Raw genomic sequence first — 22,320 nt, 5'->3', positions numbered from 1 at the left:
CAGCAGAGGCCAATACATTAAATATATTCAAGAAGGAGTTGGATATATTTCTTAAGGCTAAAGGGATCAAGGGGTATGGGGAGAAAGCAGGGACAGGGTACTGAATTTGGATGATCAGCCATGATCGCACTGAATGGCAGCAAGGCTCGAGGGGCCGAATGGCTTACTCCTGCTCCTATCTTCTATGGTTAGCCGCTAACAGCATATTGTGGCTCGGTGCCAGCTACAGATGTCAATTCATAAAACGGACTGCAAATACAAACTAATAAAGAGCCATCGGAGTGCTCTGCAGTAAATCTGGATCTGAAAAATGACTGTGGAGTATTTCCAGCACTTACAGAACCATTGCCTCAGCCTTCTGTTCCACGCCATGTCCAAGCCGGATTTTTGAGCCTGATTCCGATTCCTATTGCAAATAGCTGGTTAGTGAGAATATGAACCTTTGGAACGACTGCTCCGATTGAATTTCCTCCAGGCCCCCGGAGGCTTAAACACAAATCGCCTAATCGCACTGGGGTTAATCCGTGGTTGTGTCTTTTTATCAGTCGCGGAGGAACGCATTTGGCGTGTTGTGTTAAAGAGTTTACCCCCCCTGTGACAGGGGAATCCCTCCCAGATCGCACGGAACCCCGGGGCAACACTCGGTACTTGTGACCGCCTCCCAGGTTTGTACACTGTGACAGATGTGTTTATTCAGTCGTGCGACAGTGGCTTTTACGATACAAACGTCGATATTTGATGGTTACAAACGAGATTTGGGGGGGGGGGAAATCAGCTTGTTTGTAACCATCAAATATCCAGGATTAACGTGTGAGTTGTTTTTTTTTACTTTTAAACTGGCAGGGTGACACTGTTGCAACGTCAGGCGTGTGGTTCTGCTGTAATATATGTTAGTGCAGCACCTGCATTGGCCGGGGTGTTAACTTCTGTCTTCCTGTCTGCTCCTTTGCACTTCGACACCTACAACTTATAAACAATTTTTAAAAAACTTTTTTTATTTGCATTATCCACAATGTCCGGCATGTAAAATAACGTTTCTTTGCGCATTCACTTTATTGTACAGTATCCCCTCTTTAAAAAAAAAACTGGGACTATATACGATTAAAAATTATTTATTTATATATATGTATGATGCTTTGCTACATTTCTGAGAGCGTGTTATTTTAAAATGAGCAGTCAGAGCACTCGTGACTGGTCGGTGGCAGCTGGGGGGGGAGAATCACCAAAGTTTTTGACACGGGAATCGAAGTACGGTTTGTGACTGGCTTCCCTATTAGAACAGAATCCCCAACCTGCCTTCGTTACAATGTATGCCTGCAAGTCAGCTTCATTAGCCCCATGAAAAAAAAAGATACAAGAGTTGCATCAGGGAGGCGCTGTGTGTGTGTGTGCGCGCGCTTTTTTTTTAATTCTTCGAGTGAAAGGTTTGCTGCATCTCACTCAGGACCCCCTTCCTCTCACTAACAGTTTTCTGGAAGACCGTCGAGAGCCCTGGGGGCATCAAGCGCACTCTTATTTCCCCCTCTCCTCTCCTCTCTCGCCTAAACACCAGAGTGACAGCCGCGTCCGCCCTCAACAACTCGTTGTAGCGAAGCCGCGGCAAGCTGGCTTTTTATTATTGAGCGAAAGTAGCACAATGAAGGGTGCTTTAAGTTTTATTTGATTTGCAAAGCTTTTTTTATGAGGAGGGGTGATATATATATAAAGTTGGTGATTGTGGTATTTAAATATATATATATATTTGCTGGAAAATGGCTTTGCATCAACAGTGCCTAACTTCCGTCCTCCCCTGTCTCTCTCCCCCCCCAGGCCGGCAGCACGAGTTCTCCTGACTTGTGCGGGAGGAGATGGTGATAGTCACCGCCTCCCTCTCTCTCCCTCCCGCCCAGCGATTACACCAAACGTGGCAGGAGCCGGCCGGCTCCGACTGAAACAGGTTCTGACTAGTCGAGCCGCGCCTGCCAGCTAGCGTTTAGCTTGATTATTTTTTTAATTTTTTTTTTCCGTTTTGGTTTTTTAAAAAAAACCTACAAAAGTAGAACTTGGGACACAGAGAGAGAGAAAGGTGACAACCATCAATGATTTTGACCCAGAAATAAAGCACCATTTTAGAAAGCTAACATACAAGACAAAGTGTTGTTGAAGGATGCACTGCCATCCCCCAGCCGGTGCTGCAATAAGTCTTTGTGTCATGTTAAGAGTGAGGAAGGTTGTGTCTTATTTTATACAAATCTCTCCCTCCCTCACACAAAATTGGTGTTTACAGGGCGCCCCGATTTTGTTTTCGTGTGTGACTAGGAAGTAAACAGGGGCTCAGCACACCACGTCGTCATAAAAAGCAAGCAACCGCAGCAAAGCGAAAGGATCCTCGCCGCAAAAAAGGAGAGAATGTGCCCGGCCGCCCGCCTCCTCCTCCTCTCCTCACAGTGGAAGGAAGCGCTCCGCTCTGTCTAGAGACCGCACGCACAGTCACACAGACAGAGAGAGAGGAGAGGAGAGGAGAGAAGCGGCGGCGATTCGTCGCGGGCAGTGCCCGGCCACTCAGGACCCGGTAAGTACACACACAGAGAGAGAGACTAGCTAGGACAAAATGACTGCAGAGCAACGTTAGAGCGATCTCCCTCTCTCCCCATTGTTGCTCAAGATCAAAGCAGCAAGCCAACCGTTTGCTATTCGCAGTTGTGTAGCTGCCACCATAACGGCTTCAGTGTGTAATATTGGGCCGGGGGGGGGGGGGGGGGACCAGGAGAAGGGCAGGGGGGAAATAAAACATAAGCCTCTCGCCTTTTTAACGTTGTGATGTTTCTTGAGTTGCACTGCCTGCACTCTCCCCGCTATGGCGGTTTAGGTGTAAGCCTTGTAAATACATCCAGTGCAGTTCTTGTTGGGTTTGAGGATGCCTGCATGATATTCTCTTTCCCCCCCCCCCCCCCCCAGTGCACTAACAGTAATCATTTTAACCGAATCCAGGGGGGAAATAATCAGCCATTTGCGTCATATTTTGCTGAATGGGGAAAGTGGCAGCCGGTTGAATGCAGTTTGTTGTGTGATGAGTTTGGGTTTTTCATCCGCTGACATTTCTGATTTTAAATTTACTTGGGGAAGCTATGGGGGGGGGGGGGGAAATAGCCCACAAACATCAGTCTGAGGACGGAATGACCTATTCCCAGAACATTGTATAATTGAACCTCTTTTTTTCTGTCACTGGCAAACCTACCGTGTAGTGTAACTTCTTCCAACTTTTAAGAAAATTATATATTCATCTGAATGTTATCTGCAAAGAAGACACAATTTAGAAGAATCGTGCAAAACTTGAAGTGGCAAATTTGTGTTCTCAAGGGGATCATAGTTTGGAACTTGTTACAACACATTCCCAACAAATGTATTTTCTTTGGATTTTTTTTCTCTAAAGACTGAGACAATGTACAGGCTTTATTTTGTGGAAACTCATCATCTTGAAATACCGCTGTATGACATAGTTGCTGTACTCTACTGCAGTTACATAGTAACTAGTGTGGCAGTGAGCTGATTCTTACATAGTTTATGGTGCTCCGAATTATCAATTTTTTTCCAAAAAACGTAAGAAAAAGTTGAGGATTAGAAAGTCATTTGGCCCATCAAGCTTGGCCCAAGTGTTCCAACTCACCCAGCCTAGCATCCAGTTGTATATTGAGCATCTACGATGTACAATTCTAACAGTACAGAAGAAACATAGAAGATAGGAGCAGGAGTAGGCCATTCGGCCCCTCGAGCCTGCTCCGCCATTTAATAAGATCATTGGCTGATCATCCAAATTCAGTACCCTGTCCCTGCTTTCTCCCCATATCCCTTGATCCCCTTAGCCTTAAGAAATATAGAAGGAACCCGCTGGCATTGGCACTCTGAAAGAGCTATCTAACTTTTATTTTTTATTTTTCAAATATTTATCCACTTACCTTTTTTAAAGAAATCTGTTACAGATTCTGTTCCCATCACTGTTTCTGTTGGGGATACTGCAATCCATATCCGTTAACAGCTGGGGCCTAATCAGTGACTTACAAATGTTTAGCTTCTTGCTTTTGTACTCTGTGCTTTTTTTTTAAAGTTTAATTTTCCCTTTGTCATTTTGGTGATCATCTTACATTTATGTTCACTCACTGACCAGTGGCAATCGTTTCTATTTACCTTATCACCCCAACCCTCCACCCCATAAACATCACTCATTAAGTGAACTTTTTTTAAGATCTGTCATGTCTTGTCTAAGACCTGACATGTCCTGAAATAATAGTCTGGATTTATTACATTTCATAGAATGATACAGCACAGAAGGAGGCCGTTCAGCCCATTGTACCCGTGCTGGCTCTTTTTGAAAGAACTATCCCCTGCCCTTTCCCCACAGTATTTATCCAATTCCCTTTTGAAAGTTATTACTGAATCTGCTTCCATCACCCTTTCAGGCAGTACATTATAAATCATAACAACTCGCTGCATAAAAAAAATTCTCCTCATCTCGCCTCTGGTTCTTTAGCCAGTTAGCATAAATCTGTCCTCTGGTTACTGACATTTCTGCCACTGGGAACCATTTCTCCTTATTTACTCTATCAAAACCCTCAATGATTTTGGACACCTCTATTAAATCTCTCCTTAACCTTCTCCGCTCTAAGGAGAACAACTCCAGTTTCTCTAGTCTCTCCACATAACTGAAGTCCCGCATCCCTGGTACCATTCTAGTAAATCTCTGCTGCATCCTCGCTGCGTCCAGAATTGGACACAAAACTCCAGTTGGGGCCTAACCAGTGATTTATAAAGGTTTAGCATAACTTCCTTACTCTTGTGCTCTTTGTCTCTGTTTATAGAGCCAAGGATCCCATATGCTATTTAACAGCCTTCTCAACTTATCCTGCCAACTTCAAAGATTTATGCCATTTAATACTTTGTATGTGCCTCAGTGAGACCCTCCTTTAACTACCATCCCTCTAGACTGTAGAGTTTAAGTTTATCTAATCTTCGAATGTAAGAAGTCACACAACACCAGGTTATAGTCCAACAGTTTTATTTGAAATCACAAGCTTTCAGAGTGCTGCTCCTTCGTCAGGTGAAGTGGAGAGATGCATAAAGACACAGCTTATATAGTCAGAGAATAATGCCAGATGATTACAGGTAATCTTTCTAACTGCCATTTATCACACCTCGGCAGAGAGATAATCACAGCAATCAAAGGTGTGAATGGTGTCCAAACAGGTCAGTCAGGAAAACATTACATCAAAGAACACCACTTCACCTGACGAAGGAGCAGCGCTCCGAAAGCTTGTGATTTCACATAAAACTGTTGGACTATAACCTGGTGTTGTGTGACTTCTTACATTTGTCCACCCCAGTCCAACACCGGCATCTCCACACCATAGATAATCTTCCCTTGTAGCTCATCCCTGTTACTCTTGGGATCTCACTTTTTTTTACTCTTCTCTGCTCCCTTTTGAAATGTGCCACCCAAATTGGGTCATAAGGTCAAAATAACTTCTATAGACTTCAACTGTGCTATTCTGACTATGTATCATAATATTTTCTTTAACTAAAACAGAAATCACTGTAAACACAAAACAGACCTGTTAGCCTCTGGAGAAAACAGACAAGTCAACATTTTGGGCTGACTCTTCAGTACAGTGAAATAAGAGATTAACAAGCCTATTAATAGAATCTGAAGAGATAAGGGAAAAACAAATGAGCAGAGAGAAACAAGAGAAAGTATCACCCGAATGATTGTGAGATGATGTAAGAGATAATCTGTTGAGCAATGGGAAGAAGCATTGAAGAAACAAAGAACACCTGAATAGCTGAGGCATTGGGAAGGTTTTCCCCAGGAAAAGCAAGAAAATGGGAAAGGTGGAAAACTTAGGAAGTCTGCAGATCAGGCCTGAAACTAAAACAGAAATTGCCGATAAGGTACATTGGGTCCGCCGGCTTCAAAAAGAGAGTTCCCACTCCCCTGCACCAACCTCCACCAGCACTGTGTTCTGATGAGGGGTATTTCTCCCTCTGCTTCCCCCACCCAATAAAAAAGCCAACATGTCTCCTGGCTTTCTGGACACTGATCCACCCCAAATCACCAGCAACCCTTGCTGTTTATATAAAAAAAAAAAAAAAAAAAATGGGTGACCTGATAGAGGTCTTTAAGATTATGAAAAGTGTATATAGGGTGGCTGTAGAGACAATATTTCCACTTTATGACCTCTAAAACTAGAGGTCATAAATGTAAGATAGTCACTAATAAATCCAATAGGGAATTCAGGAGAAACTTCTTTACCCAAAGGGTGAGGTAAGAATGTGGAACACTCTACCACAGGGAGTAGTTGAGGCGACTAGCATAGATATATTTAAGGGGAAGCTAGATAAGCACATGAGAGAGGAAGGTTATGGTCATAGGGTTAGATGAAGAGGGATGGGAGGAGGCTCGTGCGGAGCATAAACACCGGCACAGACCAGTTGGGCCAAATGGCCTGTTCCTATGCTGTAGACTGTATGTAATATGATTTTGCTCAGGTCTGCAGTTACTAAAGTCAGTGTTTGAACTGGAGGGCCGCAGAGTGTGCAGGAGAAAGAAACCATACTAGTTTTTAAAAAATTAATTCTCCACATTGTCATGACATTGAAAGTGATGAATCCACTATCACATCCAGTTCCTGTGCAGATTCAGTTCCCTTCATTCTATACCAGTGTTGTTAATTCTTTCTCCCAAAATGCAATAGTTTACATTTGTTGATATTAAATTTCATTTGCCAAGAATCTTATGACTTATACGAAACAAGATGAAGGAAGAGCAGTTTGAAAGGCAGCCATCACTGGGTATAATAATGACAGATGATACTGAGAGTCAAAGAGCTTTTTTCGGAGATGACCTCTAAATGAACAAGGATCAATATTCAGTCCATTTGCAGTATAATGTGGTGCTCTATTATATAACTTCTGTTGTTAAAAGAATACTGCAAATCCTAAACAACTGAAAATAACATGGCCTTTCCCCTTTCTGTTTCTATTTCTAAAATAACATTTTATTGCCCTCAATACTTGGAAAGTGTGGATATAATTTTGTTTTCATACCTATGTTATGTGTAAAAATATTTCAAGCATGTTCTATAAAGGACACAGTAAGTGGTGTTTGTAATAAATAAGAGCACACTTGAGGTAGAACTTGATTGCTGGTGAATTAGTCTGGTAGAGGCTTGCTTCTGGACATGGATTCTGTAGACCACAATGTCACAGCTAAGTTTCAGGACCACTGTTTGACCGTAACTAAGTGAAATTCTGTTTTTTTAAATGATATATAATTATGTAATTTCTATGGGTGTTTCACAATTCCGACCATGAAATTTAGTGGGTTTGCACTTAATCAGTCACCTGAGAAGAAATTCGGCCCTATTTCCTATAGAACAGAATCGACACAAGGAGCGGAAAGCATAGCTTGTACGGTGTAGGTGAGAAGCAAGTGCATTCTGCTCCATTAGTTGGTTTCTGAGTAAGGATGTACAGTGGCAACAAGTCTGTAGTTATGCTTTTTGAACTTTCTGCAGAATTGCTGCTGCCAAAGAAATGCATGCCAAATTCACTTCAACTACAGATACATAATACTTACCCATTTTGTGGGGGGGGGGGGGGGGGAGACTTGGAATATTTTTAAATGCTTAATTTTTTTGCTTTCTGTTGGCTAATTTTGTAGCTTTCATTCCAATTTTCTTGCATTTACTTTTTTTAAATGTTGTAGGAATCATTTTTTTTATCCTGTGTTTTTGTAATAAAAATGTTCTAGGTAAAAGGGTGTAGCAAACTATCTGGTCTAAGATCTGTTTCATAATTTTTGTAGGCAGGGACTATTATGGTGACTAGGTGGTTTCCCAAGTCTATTTTACCTCTGCACAATGCTCAATGAAGCACAGATTTTGGAGCTGGTTTGTTGATTATTAGAACATAAGAAATAGGAGCAGGAGTAGGCCATACGGCCCCTTGAGCCTGCTCCGCCATTCAATAAGATCATGGTTGATCTTCGACCTCAGATCCACTTTCCCGCCCTATCCCCATACCCCTTGCTTCCCCTAGAGTCCAAAAATCTATCGCTCTCAGTCTTGAATATACTCAACAACTGAGTATCCACAGCCTTCTGAGCGAAGACATTTTCTTCTCATCTCAGTCCTAAATGGCCAACTCATTACCCTGAGATTATCATCCCTTGTTCTAGACTCTCCAGCCAGGGGAAACAACCTCTCAACATCTACTCTATCAAGCCCTCTAAAAATGTTATACATTTCAATGAGATCACCCCTCATTCTACTGAACTCCGGAGAGTATAGGCCCATTCTACTCAATCTCCTCCTAGGACAATCCCCTCATCCAAGGAATCAACCGAGTGAACCTTTTTTGCATCCCCTTTAAGGCATGTATATCCTTCCTTGGATAAGGAGACCAAAACTGTATACAGTACTCCAGATGTGATCTCAGCAAGACTTCCTTACTCTTCTCCAACTCCCTTGCAATAAAGGCTAACGTACTATTTGCCTTCCTAATTGCTTGCTGTACCTGCATATTAACTTTCTGTGTTTCGTGTACAAGGACACCCAAATCCCTCTGCATATTATTTGCCTCCAACAAACTTTATCGTTCAAAGGATAATACTGAGAGCCAATGTCTTAACTGGTAGGATGGCCCTAGCTGCACGGACATCAAGAAAGTTACTGTCGGTTTGTGGGAGTAAGCTTTTCTGTTTGAGCTGCTTAAACTCCAGTAGTGGCCCTGTGCACACCTTGGGATACCTAGGTTGGCCGCTGCCAGCCTATTTCTCAGCTCTTTGTGCAAGGAGCACCGTTACAGTACAGAGGGAGTAAATGGGGGTGAAGTACAGATCAGCCATGATCGAATTGAATGGTGGAACAGGCTCGAGGGGCTGAATGGCCTCCTCCACGCACTGAATCTCTGGTAAACAAAGTCTGTGTATGGCTTTCTTGGTAGCTTGGTTTGGAGACTCTTCAGCGTGATGATACGCTTCTAGTGTGAGACATCTGGCTAGCACCCCCCCCCCCCAAAAAAATGTTTGAAAGGGGAATTGCTAGTGAATTTCAATTTCAATTTTATTTGTCACATAACCAAATACAACAAATGAAATCCAGTCAGTGAAATGCTTTTTTCTTAACGAGCCGAGCGCACCAAGCAGCAAAGGACACTTCGCTGCCTGGTACGCACGGAGCCCGCAAGGACGGCAGCCATCTTCATCGGCGCCATCACAATAGGGTCCGCTCTCGTCTCGCTCCGCCTTTCCCGCACTCCTGCCTGACAATCTTCAGCCGCCGTGGTACCGACGTCCCGGGCGGTCTGACCTCCGAGCCTCCCGCGGTGTCCGACCTTCCAGGGCCTGTTTTTCCCGCCCTCGGTCCGCTGGCCGCCTCCCCTCCTACCGGTTCGACCTCCAAGCTGGATGGTTTTGCACATGGAGTTTTTATTTCTTTTTTCCGGAATTGTGACACAATTTGAAGAAATTGCATCTTAAAATAATAGTTAAAATTACAATTCTAAAAATCAGGGAGAAGAGGTGGATGTTGCGGGCATTTAATTTCATAATTTTCTTTGGATAGCAGAATTTGAGCACAGGCTTTGATGTAAGGTTTGAACCTGGAGCGTACAACATCAGAAGCTTGTGCTGAAAAACACAAGTCTCCGGCTGTTACGTAATAAAGGATCTCTTTTGATCTCTGAAATGGGTGCGTGAACTAATCTGCTGTTACGAAGCACAGTCTTCCGGCAACCAAATCTGGCACCAATGGGTGACCAGTCGCTCGCTCGAATAAAAGCAAGTATTTGGCAGCTGTGTACTTTGGCTAATGGACTTGTGTACTGAATAAATAAGTGCGCTATTCAAGTAGAAAAGCTCCCAATGCCACGTTATCTAATGGTCGTGAAAAGGCGATTGAATCTGAGCGAAATGCTGAATAGTGCTGGACAAGAGTGTTGTAAGTCGAGCATAGGCCTGTTCTTTGACTTTGAAATGCAAGACAAATGTAAGCATCCAGCTATGATTCAGTGGATAAATTAAGTTTCTAGCGTGATTGTGAATTGAACAGACCAGGAAGGTTCTAATCCCAAAGGCGACATGGGGGAAAATTCTTTTACGCAGCGAGTGGTTAGGATCTGGAATGCACTGCCTGAGAGGGCGGTGGAGGCAGATTCAAACGTGGCTTTCAAAAGGAAAGTACCTGAAGGAAAAAAAAATTGTAGGACTACGGGGAAAGGGCGGGGGAGTGGGACTGGCTGAAGTGCTCTTGCAGAGAGCCGGCACGGGCTCGATGGGCCGAATGGCAGCCTCCTGTGCTGTAACCATTCTATGATTTGCTCCATGGTCTCTGTCAAGTTAGCTGAACTCAGCCAGTGGGGGAGCGGAGAAGGAGATTACAGCTGACTTTAGTGTTCCCACATTGGGAGGGGGAATATTCGCCACACCTGGAGAAAAGGTGCAAGCTTGTGAATGCAAAATAATACTTGTCTGTGCTGCCTCGACCATTAAATTAGCGTGCTGATGCTCACTGTCCAGGCTCGCATGGACAATTGCTGCTTGCATGATGTCCTGGAGGGCTGCAGGTGCTCATGGAGCTACACTGCAGCATGAGCCACTGCATCCGGAGAAGAGGAAGGATGGGGAAATCACCTATCCTGTCCAGCCATTCCCGTGCTCGAGTCTGTTTGTAAACTGTACGTTTAACTGGCATTGAAACCAAGCTATGAAGTGCAGCATTCATAATTGGGACATGAATGTGCATTAAAATAGCTCTAGTGCACTGTGCTGTTGCCTGTGAGAAGATGAGCAGTGCAACATCTATGAAGGGGGGTGATTTTTGCCAATGGGGGCGTGTTGCAGGCGGGACTGCTGCTTGTCTGGTCGATGTCCTGCCTCCTTCGATTTGTGGCCAACCCGCGCTATTTTCCCATGATTGACCTTGTTAAGTCCGCCCAGCGGGCTTAGCAGGCCAATTAAGGGAAAGTCGGTTACAGAGAACATCAGCATATGATGATTCATCTGTCAAAAAAATTTTGACAGATGAATTGTCAGCGTTTGACAGCTCTGTGAAGCTGTCAAACACTGACATTCTCTGTAGTTTGATGAGTTCTTGAATTCAAGACCTCATCAAACCTCAATTAGATGGTTGTTGCATTGGAGAATACAACGGCCATCTGTCATCTCTACCGCAGAGGTGTGAGACTCTCCACACTAATCCCCTTCCCACCTCGGGACGGTTACCCGCCCCCTGGCAAGATGGCAGAGGCGGGTTGGAGGCAGGTTGGGCACCCGCCCCCAAATTCTGCCATTTTCCCGGCAGTCCCGCTTCCATACCCGCCTCCCCAGGGCTGGCAAGATCGCGCCCATAGACTCCAAGTGAGAGAAAACAGTACAAATTGTGACCAGTAAACATGCATTTAAAATGGCAAAACTTTTTAAAGAGTTTGTGTTCTGTGGAAAGTTGGGGAAAATGAACTATGTGCTAAATATAAGTCACATCAATATTTAAATAAAACTGCAACTGCTGGATATCTAAAATAAAACAAGAAATGCTGGAAATTACATAACCGGTCAGCCAGCATCTTTAAAGGAAAAAGACAGATTGAGTTCCAGGCATGTATCCTCCCTTCTCCTGCACTCCAGAAGGGCTACTCACCTGAAATATCAATAATCTGTGTTTTTTTCTCTTCCCAGATGTGACTGACCTGTATATGTCCAGCATCTGCTGTTTTAAAATAAATTATCAGTGTCAGTGAGCTTATTTGACATATTCGTGACAGGAAAGATCTTGCTTCAGTTAGTACACCTTGCAGGTGCACAATATGTTACTTGTAATTCATCAGGTCAAGTTGCTCCCACCACCTGGAAGTAGCAGTCCTTCGCCTTGACGCTATATTGCTTAAGACGCTCTTTATTGATGTAGAAACATAGAAGATAGGAGCAGGAGTAGGCCATTTGGCCCCTCGAGCCTGCTCCGCCATTCAATGAGATCCTGGCTGATCATCCAAATTCAGTACCCTGTCCCTGCCTTCTCCCCATATCCCTTGATCCCTTTAGCCTTAAGAAATATATCTAACTCCTTCTTGAAGATATTTAATTAATTGGCCTCCACTGCCTTCTGTGGTAGAGAATTCCACAGGTTCACCACTCTCTGGGTGAAGAAATTCCTCCTCATCTCTGTCCTAAATGGCTTACCCCTTATCCTTAGAGCAGTGGACACAACGTATAATTGTACTGCTGGGTATTTTTCAACGTTCAAGTTGACACAGTATGAATTTTTACATTCCCAACATTGTGCTTTACTGCTGGTGAGAATGCTCATTGTCATTATTATATACTGATAATGCACTGGATGAGTGGTTTGTTCTTTCTCATCCCCATAACGTTATCAAGTATATTTATCCATAAGACAGCAGAGTTGTCCATTAGAAAGAATTTGCATTTCTATAGCGCCTTTGAGGACCTCAGGATGTCTCAAAGCACTTTACACACAATGAAGCACTTTTGAAGTGCAGTCTTTTTGTTGTAATATAGGAAACGCAGCAGCCAGTTTGTGTACAGCAAGGTCCCACAAACAGCAATGAGATAGTGACCAGGTAATCTGCTTTAGCGATGCTGGTTGAGAGATAAATATTGGCCAGGGGATTTTTGCGTCCATCTGAGATGGCAGATGGGGCCTCGGTTTAATGTCTCGACTGCACCGCCAACAACGCAGAACTCACACTCAGTGCTGCACTGGAGTATGTGCTCAAGACTTGAACCCACAACCTTCTGCCTCGGAGACAAGAGTGCTACCCACTGAGCCACTGCTGCCACATTAAGAGTGGCACTTTTGATTAACCAATATATCCTGGTAACATCCAAAAGAAGAGCTTGCACTGGTTCTTTTTCACTTCCCCCCTCGCCCCCATTGAAATTGTTTTTCCTTATTAGTTAACACTCTGCAGGCCTCCCTTGTGGAAATGGCTGATGAGGTAGTGGTTTCCTGTTTGTGTACACAAAGAAAGATGAGAAAAATGAAGCCATTCCCATATTTGTGGCACAGGAGTGAAGATACATTTTACCATCTTTATAACTTGCTGTTTGTTATTTTATTCTGTTTCTCATCCTTTTGAAGTCTGGAGTTTTACTTGTTTAGCTTTGGGATTCGTGGAATATTTTTTGAGCAGAAATTTATTCTATAAATCTATTTTAGTGATGTTGGTTGAGGGAACACTGGTCAGCACTCCCCTGCTCCTCTTCGAATAGGGCCGTGGGATCTTATACGTACACTGGAGAGGACAGCCGCGGGCCTCGGTTTTACGTCTTAACCGAAAGATGGCGCCTCCAACAGTGCCGCACTCCCGCCAGCACTGGACTGGGGTGTCAGCCTTGATTATGTGCTCAAGTCTCTGGAGTGGGACTTGAAACCACAACCTTCTGGCTCAGAGTGCAGAGGAAGCTCGATGGCCTCACCTGCCATTAGCATTATCTGACCTGCTGCAGGAGCAAGTGGACATTTCATGAAGGCAGGAATCCTACATTGTGGATCTTGCAATGTTCTAAGTGGTGGGTGACTCACCCAGTCCTCGACAGCATGGTGCTAACAGCACATTCATAGCACTTAGCATTTTGTTTGTGAGTAAACTATTGAAAATTATAAGTAACAGTTTAATTGCTTTTGAGAAATCTGTAACATCCTTTGTCACCAAATGTCATACTAGTGACAGAAACGTATGTGAACATAGAAGTATCAACCGGGGAGGCTTTTTTCTTTAAACACTATTTTAATTAGTTCTATTTTTTAAAGAGTTTTCTGGTTTTTTTAGGTATCCTGCACTCTGGCACTGCTTTTTTAACTAAAAGCACAACTCTCCAGATGTCCATCTATTTCAGAATGGGACAGGCACTCTGACAGCCTCATCTGGTGACAGCGAGCTGCACTTGATCTTTCTGCATAGAAGTTAACCAAGTAAGTCAACACACACCTACATTTCTGGGTGGAACCAAATCTTGCAGCAGTGCGCCATGTATTAAAGTTGTGATTCGTCACTCCTTTATTGTACAGGAGCCATGTGCATTCAAAATGGGGGTTGGGAAGTGTGTCACTGAAGCTGTAATTCACATCCTTTTTGTTATCCAACTAAATGTGTGTGTGTGGGAGAATTTGAGCCTCTCTGCCAGATCATGTTGGCCTAAGCACCAGTCTAATTTCCCTGCTTTATACCCTTTCCAAAGCCCCCATGTCATTTTGTAGACAAGATAACTGGTATGGTCTCGGAGAGAATTGCTCTCCGCTCCTACGACTTGCACTCTATGCATCTGGCAATTGCCCTTGCATTCTACTTACTTTCACAATTATTGTCACTTCATGGAGCCCTGAGTCTGCTGTAGTGTACAAATGTTTCTTTGGCTCAGTTGTATGTGTTGTCATTTTCTTCTTTCAATTCAGTAAGGTAGCATATGCATCACAATTGAATGACCTTTGGTAATCCTCCATCTGGGTGATTCGTTGCTCTGACTCCATTTGAACAGTTTTCCTCTCCGCCCCTTTTGTTTGTCAGTACGATAAGTCTGTAGCCACTCGGTTTAGTTTTTAATTTGGTCAATATTGTGAACGGCAGCGATGTTGTGACTAGGACTTCAGTAAAAGGTCTTCAATCTAAACAGTAACTAGGTCTTCAATCTAAACAGAGGAAACTACAAGGGTATGAGTGATAAGTTGGCCATGGTAGATTGGAAGACTACACTAAATAAAAGGTATGAAGGTGGACATACAATGGCTAACATTCAAGGAAATAATGCATAATTTGCAACAAACATATATTCCTCTAGGGCATAAAAACCCAAAAGGAAAAGTGATCCAACCATGGCTAACAAAAGAAATTAAAGCTAGTATTAAGTCAAAGAAGGAAGCTTATAAAATTGCCAGAAAAAGCAGTCAGCCTGAGGATTGGGATCTTTTTAGAAATCAGCAACGGGGGACCAAGAACTTGATGAAGAAATGGAAAATGGAATATGAGCACAAACTAGCGCAAAATATAAAAACGGATTGTAAAAGCTTCTATAGGTATGTGAAAAGGAAAAGACTGGCAAAGGTAAATGTAGGTCCTTTACAGTCAGAGATGGGAGAATTTATCATGGGGAATGAGGAAATTGCAGAGAAATTAAATAAATACTTTGTTTCTGCCTTCACGGAGGAAGACACAAAAAACGTCCCAGAAATACGAGAAAACCAAGGGTGTGGTAGAATGAGGAACTTAAAGAAATTATTATTAGTAAAAAAAAAACAGTACCAGCAAAATTAATGGGACTAAAAGTTGATAAATCCTAAGGACCGAATGACCTACATCCTAGGGTTTTGAAAGAGGTGGCCATTGGGATAGTGGACGCATTGGTTGTCATCTTCCAAAATTCTATAGATTCTGAAGCGGTTCCTGCAGATTGGAGGATAGCAAATGTAACCCCGCTATTTAAGAAAGGAAGGAGAGAGAAAACTGGGAACTAAAGACCTGTTAGCCTCACATCAGTAGTTGGGAAAATGCTGGAATCTATTATAAAGGATGCAATAACTGGGCACTTAGAAATTAATAGTAAGATTGGGTGGAGTCAACAAGGATTTATGAAAGGGAAGTCCTGTTTGACAAACCTATTGGAGTTCTTTGAGGATATAACTAATGGAGTAGACAAAGGGGAACCAGTAGATGTGGTGTATTTGGATTTTCAGAAGGCCTTCGATAAGGGGTTGGTGAACAAAATTAGGGCACATGGAATTGGGGGTAATATACTAGCATGGATTGAGAATTGGTTAAGACAAAACAAAGAGTAGGGATAAACGGGTCTTTTTCAGGATGGCAGGCTGTGACTAGTGGGGTACCGCAAGGATCAGTGCTTGGGCCCCAGCTATTCACAATCTATATCAATGATTTGGATGAGGGGACTAAATGTAACATTTCCAAATTTGCTGATGACACAAAGCTAGGTGGCAGTGTCAGTTGCAAAGAGGATGTGAAGAGGCTTCACGGGGATCTTGACAGGCTCAGTGAGTGGGCGAGAACATGGTAGATGGATTATAATGTGGATAAATGTGAAGTTATCCACTTTGGTAGAAAAAACAGAAAGGCAGAGTATTTCCTAAATGGTGAAAGATTGGGGAATGCAGATGCTCAAAGGGACCTGGGTGTCCTTGTACATGAGTCACTGAAAGTGAATATGCAGGTGCAGCAAGCCATTAGGAAGGCAAATGGTATGCTGGCCTTCATTACAAGAGAATTTGAGTACAGGAGTAAAGAAGTCTTACTCCAATTATATAGGGCCTTGGTGAGACCACAACTGGAGTACTGTGTACAGTTTTGGTCTCCTTATCTAAGGAAGGATATACTTGCCATAGAGGGAGTGCAACGAAGGTGCACGAGATTGATTCCTGGGATGGCGGGACTGTCGTATGAGAAGAGATTGAGTAAACTAGGCCTGTATTCTCTTGAATTCAGAAGAATGAGAGGGATCTCATTGAAGCATACAAAATTATTACAGGCCTTGATGGGGTGGATGCTGGGAGAATGTTTCCCTTGGCTGGGGAGTCTAGAACCAGGGGCCACAGCCTCAGGATAAAGGGTAGGCCATTCAGGACCGAGATGAGAAATTTCTTCACACAGAGGGTGGTGAATCTTTGGAATTCTCTACCCCAGAGGGCTGTGGAGGCTCAGCCATTGGGTATATTCAAAACAGAAGTCGATAGATTTCTGACTAGTAAGGGCATCAAGGGATATGGCGATAGGACCGGTGAATGGAGTTGAGGGAGAAGATCAGCCATGATCTCATTGAATGGCGGAGCAAGCTCGAAGGGCTGAATGGCCTACTCCTGCTCCTATTTCTCATGTTCTTATGTAAAAGGTAATGATGGGAGTGTGGAAGTTTTGTATAGCATCCATTTTGAGCCGAGCAGTCTAATTGTAGGTTTATTTCTTGCAAACTTGGGTTGTGTTTTTGGAGTGTGCAGGACAGCAGAGAAAACTACTGGTAGTTGCAGAATGCCACTGGCAGTGGTGGGAGTAATTGGAGATAGACCGAGTTACAAGAAGTTTATTGGCACTACATTGAAGCACCGTTGTTTAAATGTGATTTGCTTTTCCCCCCCCTAATGTATTACCAATATGTTAAATAACCCCAGTGACGGGTTGAGCAGGATCTGCTAATTCAGGGGTTCTGAAACTTTTTTGGTTGAAAGACCCCTTTTCAAATCGATTACTAAATCACAGACACCCGAAGGACCCCTTTTCAAATTGATTAGTAATCATAGACCCCCATCTAAATGATAATACTCAAATGAAAGTGCTTCATGTAAAGAGTGTTTTAATAATGCGTTTAAGAAAACAGGTAATTACTTACAGATATCAGTGAGATGGGTGAGCCTCCTTCTCACTGCAGAGTCTGTCTATCCTTGGTGTGATGTTTGACTATTTATTTCTACGCCTCCTTTCGCTCACATCACTTCAACCCTCCAGTAAGCCAGATGCCATTTGAGCTCCTCCAATTACTCCATGGCTAAATATACTCTCATGCGTGACGCTCTTCACAAACCAGCAAGGTCTCAGGTCTCCCATGACTTGGCTGGTGGCAGAGTGCGGAGGATCGCTACTATTGGTGTCAGCACCCTACCCTAAGAAGAGAAAACTGAAAGGGGCCAAATTTCCCAATCTTGATTGCTATCCAAAGACTCCTGCCGGAAGCCTGCTTGTGTTGGCACTGATAAGGACAAGATCAGCTCAGCTGTCGTAGCATGTCAATACTTAGTATCCAGGTCCACACGAAGAATGGACATATGAACAAGGTACCACAGGGCAGCCAGCACCTATACCAAGTCTTGGTAGCTTCAGGTCAGGAAGGGAGAAAATCTAAATTTGCCTAGTTATTCCTTCATGTTTCATTTCAGTTTATGACTCTGTGTCTAGTTAGAAAGATTTGCTCATATGTGCCCCCTATCCCTAAGCCCCCTATGATCATTCCTTTTGGTTCAATTTAACTTGGTCCCCCTTTAGCTAGATCCTCACACTCACTTTTAAATGCTTGGATCCGCACCGCCGCCCCCCCCCCCCCCCCCCAAAAAAAAAGTTTAATTTCTGAAAAAAGCCATTCCAGCAAATCGGAAATATCAATTCACACATATAAAATTTAGTTCCACGTTTTTGTATATTTCTGCTTGCTCAACTTGGAAATCGAAATAGCTGATTCACAATTTGAGCCGGCGGCTCCTCAATGGATTAAGATTAATTGTGTCAATTTCATCCAGGACTCAGTGAGGGCAGGTTGGTTCGGAATCACGTTTGGACACTCGGGATGATCCAGATTTTATTTAATGCGACCCAAAGGCTGATCCATGCTGCATTTACCAGCCAAGCTTACGCTCTCGCGCAAAAACTAGAGATGGCGTTGCTGCTGATATTTCTCCTCCGTCCTTCACCGTCGGGATGGATATGCTTGACGTATTTTCCGCTGCCGGCTGCTCACTACATAACCCCTGTGCTGCCGCTTGCTGCCCTACCGATTGGTCATTCACAGGGTCTCCTACTCCCCATGTCCGTCCGTCTTACAGGTCCGTAGCCTGCGGCTGGAGTGTTTGAGTGGACCTGATGGTGACTCGCTGCTGCCGGGGTGCCCCCCCCCCCCCCCCCCCGGGTGGATTCTTCTGCAAGCCTCCCACCGGGAGGGCAGCCACGTCAGGTCGATTGAATCAGGAAGGTACCAAGAGGCCGCGCTCGAAGGTAGGTTGAGGCTACTCCGTCTCAACCCACCGTCACACGCGGATAGTATCACCTTTGCCATGCGCTGATTGGATGATACCCGTTTGTCGGTGGTTTGTTTGGAAAGTTACTAAGATGCTGATTGGCTAACAGAACCGTCAACCAGCCCCCGATGTCAGGGAATTTCCGTTTATAAAATTTAGTTAGCGCCAATCAGTAAATGCCTCAATCGTTAAGTGAGGTACCAGCAGGGGTAAAAATACTTAAACCCAACACAGAGCAGAATCTTTGCTTTCAGAAGCCAAACTGGTATGCAATCTGTAAGCAAACCACTTTGCACTAAACATTTAAAAGTAGGGAGGGAGATAGAAGGACAATTGGTCAAATGTTTCGCAGATCCCCTGGGACGTCTCCGTGGACCCCAGATTGAGAACCACTGTGCTGATTCATTCATTGCCGCTGCCACTTTTGAACTATTCCTATTCATGCCTACTTTTTATTCTCAAGTCAATTATCCGTTTACCACTTCACTTGGTCTCGAGTCTTTTTTCCAATGAAATGTGCTTTTATTTGTAGTTTTCCCCCTTCTCCAAGTACTTACTCCTTGGCCAAGGAATGGGTAAGCAACCTACATTCTGCTAATACTGCTCCAATCAGCCATGAGGATACGTGAGGGTAACTTGTCCCATGACTTTACCTCCCAGACTTCCACAATACCTTCTGCTGAGATCAGCAACCTGCAGACACAAAGCTCTGCCCTGCCACTCTGTGGAACATAGGAACAAGAGAGGAACAAGAGTAGACCATTCAGCCCCTATTCAGTTAGATCGTGTCTGATCTGTATCTTGCCTCCATCTACCCGCCTAACCCTTAACACCCTTGCCTAACAAAAATCTTATCAATCTCTGTCTTGAAATTTTCAGTTGCCCCTCTCCCACCACCCCCCCCCCCCCCCACTGCCAGCCTCAACAGCTCCTTGATGGAGAGAGTTCCAGATTTCCACCACCCTTTGTGTGAAGAAGTGCTTCGTGACATCACCCCTGAACGGCCTAGCTCTAATTTTAAGGTAATGCCCCCTTGTTCTGGACTCCCCACCAGAAGATGGCACTACCTTGCCAAAGCAGGCACACTGTCCAGTTCCAGTGTTGACCCCGCTTTATTGATATACACACTCCATCACTTTCTCTGAAGCATTCCATCTGAATGCTGGCAGTGTAACGGCAAGAATACCTCGGGTGACTATATTCACCAGCAGTCTTGGGAGACTTGCATACTGGCTAGAATTAGATCTTCAGGTTTGCTGTTGCAGATACTTGAACAGTTTCAAAAACCTTTGTCCTTTCCTGAAAATGAGAATAATAGTCATTTACCAGCTTACTGGTATTAATGCAAAAACAAAATACTGCAGATGCTGGAAATCTGAAATTAAGAAAACGGAAAATGCTGTAATTCTCAGCTGGTCAGGCAGCATCTGTGGGGAGAGAAACAGAGTTAACGTTTCAGGTCGATGACCTTTCATCGGAACTACTACATTTCTGACGAAGGGTCATCGACCTGAAACGTTAACTCTGTTTGTCTCTCTATAGATGCTGCCTGACCTACTGAGTATTTCCAGCATGCTTTGTTTTTATTATTGGCATTAATGCCTTGTTTATTGAAGGAGTTATTATGACTGTAATAATCCCGCTTTGTTTTTTTTTAACCAACCATGCATTCTATTAGGGCCTGTCATTTTATAATCTTCAGTCACTCAAGTTTCTTAATGACCATTTCTTTGCCAACTTTCAGTACAAGAAAGAACTTCCATTTTATATAGTGCACTTACTGAGATGTCCTAAAATACTTCACATCTAATGGGGCAGTAATTCCTCCCCAAACGCGTGAGTACGGAAGGGGTACTCAGCGTCTGGCCGGAGGAAATGCCGGTTTTCAGCATGCACAGCGCATGCGCTGAAAACCGGCATTTCCTCTCCTCTAACCCAAGAGGTGAAGAGGCTAGCGCGTGCGCTGTAGGGGGCAGCGCGTGCGTCTTGGATTTCCTCTGTTTTGGGGGATTTGCGCATGTGTAAAGGCCTCCGGTCTTTACGCTTATAAAAGGCACACGTAAGTATTTATTTTTACAGGTTGTGGTAAACCACTTTTATACCTGTCTGTATGTGTATGTGTATTCCACTAGGTACAGGTCTGGACATGCCTCGGCTGACTCCTCCCACTATTCCAGGTATATAAGTGACTACCTCCCAGTCCCTTAGTATTCTGGACGGGTCGACCATCGAGACTAGACCTTCATTCTTTAGTTAATAAAAGCCTGGTTGTTACTCGCTTAACCTCAGTCTTTTGAGTAATTGATGGCGCATCAATTTTATTAACTAAATTTTTATAATGGAGAAGATCCTCACACCAGCATGCCTGGACCTGGACAGTCGGGAAGCGGACGCTTCCACCAAGTTTGCTCACTGGCTCATGTGCTTCGAGGCATTCCTGACTGCCTCCACTGCGGTCGTAACGGATGCGAACAAACTGTCTGTCCTGATCTCCAAGGTGAACCACCGAGTGTACTCAGTCATCCGGGACGCGACCTCGTACACAGCCGCCCTCCAGCTCCTCAAGACCCAGTACACGCGCCCTGTGAACGAAGTTTACGCCAGGCACCTCCTGGGGAGTCGCAAGCAACAACCTGGGGAATCGACTGAGGAATATCTCCAAGCACTGTCCATGCTTGGCCGGGCCTGTGGGTGTAAGGCGGTAACGCCCACTAAGTACACGGAGGAACTGATCCGGGATGCCTTCGTAGCGGGCCACAGGTCCAACTACACCCGACAGCGACTGCTGGAGCAGTGTGACCTCACCCTCGACAAAGCCTCCGAAATCGCACTAACGCTGGACGCAGCCTACTGGGGCATGGATGCCTACTCCTCTGCACCGTGGACGCCGCGGGGAACGACAACCTGGGACACGGTAGGACAGCCCCATAGCACCGTGCCACCCCAGCCACAGCCCAACAACGGCCCAACCACCGCAGCAGTGTCCCAAAGCCAGACAGCAGTATCCCAAGGCCAGAAATGCTACTTCTGTGGCCAGGCCAAACACCCCAGAGCGCGCTGCCCGGCGAAGAATGCGGGCTGCGGGAAAAAGGGACACTACGCTAGCGTCTGCAAGGCCAAAGCCACCCCGAACGCCAGCAGCGCCGCGTGTGGGCCGTGCAAGCCGCCATCTTGGGCCCCCAACAGCGCCGCGTGTGGGCCGTGCGGGCCACCATCTTGGGCCTCCCCAGCCATGTGCGAACCACCGCAGCAGCAGCCATCTTGGACGACTCCAGCCACATGGGAATCATGGACGCTGCCATCTTGGACACCAGCCGGGACGCAGCAGGCCGCCAACCGCCCCCCCCCCCCCATCTGATACCCGCAGCGACACACTGACCCCTACGCTGGCCTCTGTTACGCTGGACCAAACGAGACTGCACCAACTAGCTCGGTCCAAAATGGACGTTAAGGTAAACGGCCATGCAATAAACTGCCTTTTTGACTCCGGGGGCACGGAGAGCTTCATCCACCCCGACACGGTGCGGCGTTGCTCTCTCCCAGT

The 22,320-nt window shown here is 44.7% G+C and overlaps 1 protein-coding gene across 4 annotated transcripts in view; it reads left to right on the top strand.

Moving 5' to 3' along the window:
* The first annotated feature begins 327 nt into the window (after positions 1–327).
* Positions 328–22,320, top strand: part of LOC147122344 (volume-regulated anion channel subunit LRRC8D-like) — a 106,823-nt gene continuing 84,830 nt past the window's right edge. The window contains exons 1-3 of one of the 4 annotated variants that reach the window (XM_085983395.1): positions 328–665; positions 2,299–2,551; positions 13,822–13,964. The gene's annotated coding sequence lies outside the window, so the exon portion shown is untranslated. Of the gene's footprint in view, positions 666–1,952; positions 2,552–13,821; positions 13,965–22,320 lie in introns of those variants that run through there. The other 3 variants (XM_085983393.1, XM_085983396.1, XM_085983394.1) reach the window with 3 other exon arrangements.

The sequence above is a fragment of the Somniosus microcephalus genome, chromosome 3 (genome assembly GCF_052327205.1).
Source record: "Somniosus microcephalus isolate GS21.2 chromosome 3, FLI_Smic_1.0, whole genome shotgun sequence".
NCBI classification, from domain to species: domain Eukaryota; kingdom Metazoa; phylum Chordata; class Chondrichthyes; order Squaliformes; family Somniosidae; genus Somniosus; species Somniosus microcephalus.
The sequence above is the reverse complement of the archived record's forward strand: the minus strand, read 5'-3'. Positions and strand labels throughout refer to the sequence as shown.